Genomic DNA, 7,891 nt, shown 5'->3' with positions numbered 1-7,891 from the left:
ATTAATAAACTATTATTAATTATTCTTCATCTAACTAATTAATATAATCTATTTATAAATTAATTAATCTAATTAATAATTAAATTTTAATTAAATTTAATTAATTAAATTTTTATATATTAATTAATTAAATTAATTTAGAATTTATTATTAAATATCTTAAACTATTTTAATATTAACACTAACTAACCACTCCCTTTTTCACTCATACGTATGAGTGTTAAAACTTTAAAACAAAGCTTAAAAAAAACACTAAACTAATGTAATAAGCCCATGCCTTTTGACTTTTTGCAATTGGAAAATCGGATAGGGGAACGAGGGATATCGGGGTTTTTAAACTTTGGCACAATGCAAAATTCCCGATCCGATATCGGCATCGGGGTATGGTGTGGTGTCGGGCCTTTTAAAATATGTTCAATAAAATTTCCGACCCGATTAAAAGCCGTGACGCGATCAAAACACTTTTATTATATGTTTTTTTTTATTTATTTTATTTTAATTTAATTTAATTAATTATATTTAATATAGTAATTAATTTAAAATTTAATTTTAAACATAAATTTTTATTTTGGTTTTATTTTTATGAATTTAAGTTTCTAAACTACAACCACTTTAATGAAAATAAAAATAAAACTACAGTAACTTAAATGTTTGGGTTTTCGAGATTAGGATTTGATTTGGAAATTAGAGTGAATTTATTAAAATTTCAATAATTAATGATTTAGCTGCATAACTAAAAATGGAAAAATGTTAGTAAAAGCTCGCTATGGGTTAATATTTAAAATGAATGCATTATTGAACTAATTTATTTACAAAATGCGATATTATACATTTTATGCATTTTTAACCCAGGCTAGATAAATGATGAGACTTCAAAGGAGTGTCATTTTCAAACTAGTTGATCAAATGAGGCGAAACAAGCGTCAATGGGAAGCTTATAAAAAATTGATTCTAACAAAGCAATCAAAACAAGAATCCAAAGAAAACGAAAAATTAACAAAAGCGTAGGGAAATCAACTAAATAAAAATCCAAAAAGGTGTTTAGTCAAAATTTTAATAGAAAGGGTCCCCATTATTTGAAGTGAACACATCAATAATGGGGGGGTTGTGTTTTTACCACAACAATGGCGACACACGGTGGAAGAACCAGTTATCTCTCTTTGATATGAATGAGATTTTCCTAAAATTAAAGTAAAAATAATTAAAGACGAGAGAATTATTATTATTATTATTATTTCTTTTTGGAATGCTTGACTAGGTTCATTAATCTTAATAAAAACAAGAATCATCTAACAGTAATTTTTCTCAAAATTCTATGTCAGTCCTTAATTAGTTGTAGAGATAAAGCAGGGGTCACTTTACAGCTTAGCTTTTAGAATATACTCATTTGTCACAGGTAGAGCCACTGCTGCCAGCAAACATATATAGTCTTGACATGGTTACCTTTTAATCATCAGTGATTTAGAATCCCATCTCTTTAAAAATTATTGATCTAGAAATAAATCCATATATATATGTTTATTTTTTATTTTTGTTATAAATCTTTAAAAGCCATTGTCCTGGTTTGGTGGCCAGATAGTTGAAAATGCCATTCACTGGTTATAATCAGTCTGAACAAGCTGGCTTGTGATGAGACCCCTTGTCTTATAATTGTTTGCAATCATAAGCCATTACCCTAGTTTGTTTAGCAGTGTTGGTAATGTCAGCTTATTTTTCCCCTATGATCATGGTAAGCAAGCTCATGATGAGACCTCTTATCTTTTAAGTTTAAATATATTTCTGGATTATACTCTAGAAAAATAAGACTTTTTGGAACAGGTAGAATCATTGACTCCTTCAGATTTAAAAATGACAATTTCAGAGTTAAAGGTGCTTTGCTATAAAGTGTCTTTACTTGGTTATAAATAACTTTTCTTGGCTGATAATAAAACTTTGAAAGATCTTAATAAAATTTTGAAATCTCAAAATGATTACAATTTGATGAAAAAGAAATTTTCAGATTTTATGATACTTTGCCAATTTCTCTTGATTGGTAATCTCTTCCTTAAATATGTCTACTTTTATAATAAGAAAATCAAACTTTACTAAGAGATTTAAGAAAACGCTAATAGGTAACTATTAACAATTTTTCTCCATGAATGCTGACCATAGTTAGGTAACAAGAAGGCCTTCCATATAAATCACGTCAAAGTCACCAAAATCAAAACTGAAAACCAAAAGAAAAGAAATCTTATGCTAAAGTGAGAAAAGAAATCAGGAAACAAAATTAAAATGAAGAAATGTGAAAAATGAAGGAAAATCCAAGTTTCAAAAGATAAACACAAACAAGAATGCTTATACCAATGTCTCAACAATATAAAGAAAAAGAAAATAATCGTGTAATCAATCTTTCTTATGTTGAGATTTATGAAAATCATACCTTGCAGGGTTGTAAGTATTTTAGGCTTTTTGGATAGCAGTGACGTTAAAATTCAGCCACAATGAAAACTTCCTATCTGGTATCAATCTTCTTGTTTCAAAGCATCATTTTAATCATTTTCTAACAAAAACAAGATGCCTAAATAAACAAACTAAAGGTTGAGAAACTTCCTGATGTAGCTGTTTCGACGAAGATTATCGCTGCTTCTTGAAATTAAGCCAAAAGAAGAGTACGGACTTCAAACATATGATCCGGCAGAGGATTGAAAGTTTTTATGGAGAGCTGCAAAACAGATTTGTATATCAGAAAAACAAAATTGAAACTAAAGCAACGAAATGGAAATTCATGAAAGTGGGTACATGAATCTTACCATTGGATAATCTCTTTTGATCTTACCTTAAAAGTATCAGTTTCTCCAAACTAGCTAACTTCTTATTTTAATTAACATTAAAAACATAAAGAAGTCAAACTAACCAAAATCCTATAACCCAAAATCATTATTCATTTTATTTACACTAAAGAAAGCAGTAAAATGTAAAAATGGAATGCTTAGTGCTCAGGGGAGTTGAAATTAAAACAAATGCATCAGAAATGAGAATGAGAATTTGCAGTAACGAATGTTTCTCAAAATATTATTAGTTTCGTATAAACTCCATGATTTTATAAATTGTCCAGAATCAAGACCAAATCCAAGATAATAAAATTTAAATATGAAGATAGAGAAGTCTTGAATTCCATTTTTAATTATGGAATTATATATTTAAAACTAAAATGTATGAGAAATTGAAATGATTTTTGTATGTTGCAATTTTGTCAACAATTGCTTTTTTCGCATAGTGGTTTCCCAAGCTTGCTTTTAAAATAACATATCACCGTATCGGATGATTCACATAACATGTTTCTTCACCATGCTTCAAGTTTAATTTGCAAGACTTCACCTTTGTTGCTATGCCATATATCGATTAAATGTTAATGGCTCAAAGGCATGCATTGGAAGCTATCGCATCGGTGGTTGAAATATCAGATTGCAGACATGAGAACATGCGAAGAAAATATGTGCGATGAGATGTGGTGATCACACTATTGAAGAGCTGTTATATTGCGAATCAGGGACAATCATGCTGTAATTCTCAGATCGCACACCGCATCTCGCGATTTGTATTTTGCACATTGCGCTTTGCAAATTCGGAATAATGGTATGGCCATAAATAAAAATGCGAGGAGGCGATTGCGATATTGGCTATGCGATGAATGACATAACTAATCAGCAATCTTAAGCATCTGATGTAATACAATATGTTTCTTGCGATGCCGATATGCGATGAAGAGTGGACCCAATAATTTTATAATGAAAATTTAATAACATATCGGATCCAAGACATCGGCCCTTTAAAATTATGCCCTTACTTTTATTGCGATTGAACGGACACGATATTTTTTATGAATTTGATTTGAATTTCATATCGGGTCCGGGATTATGTGTTCATTTCAATATCGGTAAAGTCGATTATTGGCGATTCACAATAAAGGAAGTATACTTCAACTGCAAAGCTCTGATATGCGAAATGCGATATGGCATATGAGTAAGATAATACATCAGAGGTATTTTATGAACAATTTTTTATCAAAAGAAATGCTAAGAACTACTTCCGATGAAATCTTATGATGCGAATGATCTTATGATATTCCTGGAAATTTCAATTGGGTTTTCTAAGTGAATAAAAGCAAAGTTAAAGAATGTTCAAATTCTAATGAATTAAAAGTAAAATTTCCCTAAACCTGTTGCAAATTTGAAATGGGTTTACTACTTACTTCAAGTTTTTGAAAACAAATGAAAACCTGTAAATAAAATAGAACACGAATCAAAAATAAACTAAGGAAAAGAGAAACTAATAAGAGATGAGGACGAACTTGTAAATGCATACCTGGAAGGAAATTGTCTACAGATTTTACCTCATAAATCTTCAAATTCTTCCTTTGATTTATTAAAATTTTTCCTTCGTTTAAAATCATCTCATTATTCATTCTAAATCTAAGTGTGCAATCAGCCTAAATAAAATCTTTTTATTCATGTTCAAGAAATATAAAGTTTATTAGAAATAAATATAAAAATAGGCTCCCCTTTTGAATTAAAACAACAATTTATTATCTCTGCTTATTTTCAATAACTTGAGAAGAATCCGTATTGTTATAGTGACTGTTCAATAATACCTTTAGTAAATGAATATGATGCATTTTGTAGCATCAAATAATAAACTAAAGATCAGAATGGGATAAAGCCACTAATTGTGCAAAAATATCAAAATAGATTTGAAGGTGTGCACACAACAGAATGGACATCCTTAACAAATTTCGAGGAATATGAATTTCATATGATTACCACAGAAGATTAGACTGACTACTAATGATTGAGTCAGATTTAAGCTTATCATAGACATTCATACATTTCATGGGATAATGAGATCATGAAGCTCTTATATCCTCAACCTTTAGCATATAAATTCCAAAAGAAAATCTTAGAAGGAAATCTCGAAATGAAGAAAAGTGGCTTTGAGGCGATCGATGCCAAGTGCAACCTCAATTGAATTTAATCAAGACATTATTCAAAATAAGCAGAGTAGAGGTATTGCCGCAAGAAATTTAAAAAGGAAAGCAAGAATTAAAACTTTCTGATAAGGAGAAAATGTTTCAGTGAACATGCATGAGAAGGCTGATTGCTTTGTTTTATTTTTTAATCTACAAAACTATTAAAACAAATTAACTATACAAAACAAACTAACTAAATTAATTCTACTCATATTCTAACCATATACATGAAAAGGACTAGGTATAGTCATATTTCTAGTGTAGCCATTTTCTCATTTTAATTGCTGCATGTACAGTTCAAATGTTAGTAATAAAAATACAAATCTAATTAAACTAAGAAAATTAAATATGAAATCAGAATGTACAGTTATTGTTAGCAAGTTGATTAAAATCTTCTTCTCTTAAAATTTGCTTTCCAATCCAATACCAATTGGATCACAAAAATCTGGATGGATTTCCATTAATGATTGGAAAACGTTCAAAAGAAGAGATGACAGGCCGAATTGTGGATATGAGTTTTCAAATTCAAAGGCCTAGAAAAAATTGTTAGTGTTATGTACACATGTTAAGCTATTAACAATCTCCTTTGAGAGAAAAATTTCCAAATATTTTTCAAATGAATTAATGAAAAATGGATGGAAATCTTTCAAATAAAATGGAAAATTATTAATTGAATTGAATTGCTGGCCAGATTGCAAAAATACATTCTATTGTTGAAATTGCCTTTGAAAAAATAGAAGCTTTTGATGAAACATTAGCATTGATTGAAATTGAAATATTAATATCTTTTGATGCTCATGATTATAATATGAAACTTCAATTTCCCAATCGAGCAATACATCAATTGAGTGTTTGATAGTAAGGTGTTCAATATGCTAGCGAAAAGTGTGAAAATTTTGCAAAATAAAATCAGAAAATAAATCTAAATTTAAACAAAATAACCGTGAAAGAAAAACTAAAATGAAATCACTATTTGTACAACTAATGTTACAGCACAATTGGGATTGTTTTGTAATAATTTCTCTTCCACAAGGATTGGTTAGAATTATGAAATTTGGGTAATTTCGAATTCCAATTTGTGAAATAGAAAACGAATTATGATTATGAATAGGAATGGGAGTTTGATCCCTATATGAATCATAAATTGGAATGTTTTCTTGAATGGTGAAATCATGAAGATAATTTGCTGCTCTAAAATGAGGATTAGTTGGGATAATTCCTAAATTGAAGCGTTCCTCATCCTCAGATGTTATTTGAATTTTCTCATGAGGATTCTCTTGAGAGGAATAGAAATCAACATCCTCAATGTCAGAGTAATTATCATAAATGATTTCACAATATTCTCTACAATTCCCTTCAATCTCATCCAATATATCCAAACAAGGAGGAACGAGAATTTCATGTTAATTAATGACAAAAGAATGATCATTAATTGCTTCTCTACCTTGATAAAAACCTAACGGTAATTCATTTAGATCAGCCTCTGTATTTTCTGAAATATCATTAATACCAAGAGGGGAAAAATTACCATCATTAAAAATATCAGGATAAAGGGAAAAATGTGAACCTGAAATAATGTATTTAAAAAAGTGTCTCTATTAGAGAACTCTTGTGCATTATGCTCATTGTAAATTTCAGATTGTAGATCATTTCTTTGTGTGCTTATGCTTTCTTGAAGAAGGTTGCTTTTTTGCTCATTATGGAAAAATTCATAAATTTGTACAACAGTTTACATTTTATTATTTATTTTAATTGCTGCTTATACTTGTTGATTCGCGATCTGATTTTCCGAATTGACCGCAGAGTAATTTTCAGATTTCAAGGCAGTTCTTTCTCCAAAATCATTCCTGTTGTCTCCTTGCATTTGATTAAAACTATTTTCCAAGCTTTGTGAAACCACTTCATCACAATTTATTTGCACATTCAAATTGGAATTCTCATTTATGTTGGAAGGGGATGAAACAAAACTTGAACTAATTTTATATAGATTGGGAATGGGAGGAAGAGAACAAATATATTCAAACCAATCTAGTGATTCTTCTTCCGTAGGTTTATCTTCATATTTAAATCTTAAACAATTCAAGTGAAATCGAATATTAAAATCATTAACAAACTCATTTTCAAACCTTCGTAGATATTCAATTTCTTTACATACCCGTTCATAATCATAGCCGTCAAATTTACAAATGAAAATTGTAACAAATTGATCCCAGCTGCGAATTGAGGCAACTGGAAGAGTTCTACACCAGTTTCTAGCTTTTGCCACGAATGTGAGAGTAAAAATTTTGCATAAGATGTCTTCATCAATTCCTTGAAAATCATAATTTGAAACTTTTGAATAAATTGAAGGACATGATTAAAAGCAGAAAAATTTCCCTTACCATTAAACTTTACCTGAGACAAGAGTCTTACCACTTCGGGTGGAGTATTAGAAGATGCACGTCCATGGATACAACTCCAAATTGGAAGTTTAAGAAGAGACATCACAATAAATAAAATATTAAAACTGAAAAGACTCTAACAGACAAAAAGTCTCAAGCCCTCCTTCTAGTGCCAAAAATGTTGATGCCTCGAAAATCGCTGCAACAACAATGGGGGATAACCACTCGGTCCGGACCTTAAAGGAGCTCCTTTTCCGTTTGGTGTGGTGGCTCCGACTGGTTTAACTAGGTCCAGTGACCTTCTCCCTATTACTATTGGTTTATGATGTATCTTTACCTACCAATAGACAGGGATATCAGATCACTTCTTCTTGCTGATCAGGCAAGAAAATGACCCTTAAGCTGATCTGGGTTCAGCCAATCCACAACTAAAGTTTTGCCTCTTTGAGAAGATGACTTAAAAGAATGTAGAATTTACTCTAAATGCAAGCTTATTCTGTGATGC

The sequence above is a fragment of the Pinus tabuliformis genome, chromosome 9 (assembly GCF_031772625.1).
Source record: "Pinus tabuliformis cultivar Carrire ecotype Pingquan chromosome 9, CPIR1, whole genome shotgun sequence".
NCBI lineage: Eukaryota > Viridiplantae > Streptophyta > Pinopsida > Pinales > Pinaceae > Pinus > Pinus tabuliformis.
The sequence above is the reverse complement of the archived record's forward strand: the minus strand, read 5'-3'. Positions refer to the sequence as shown.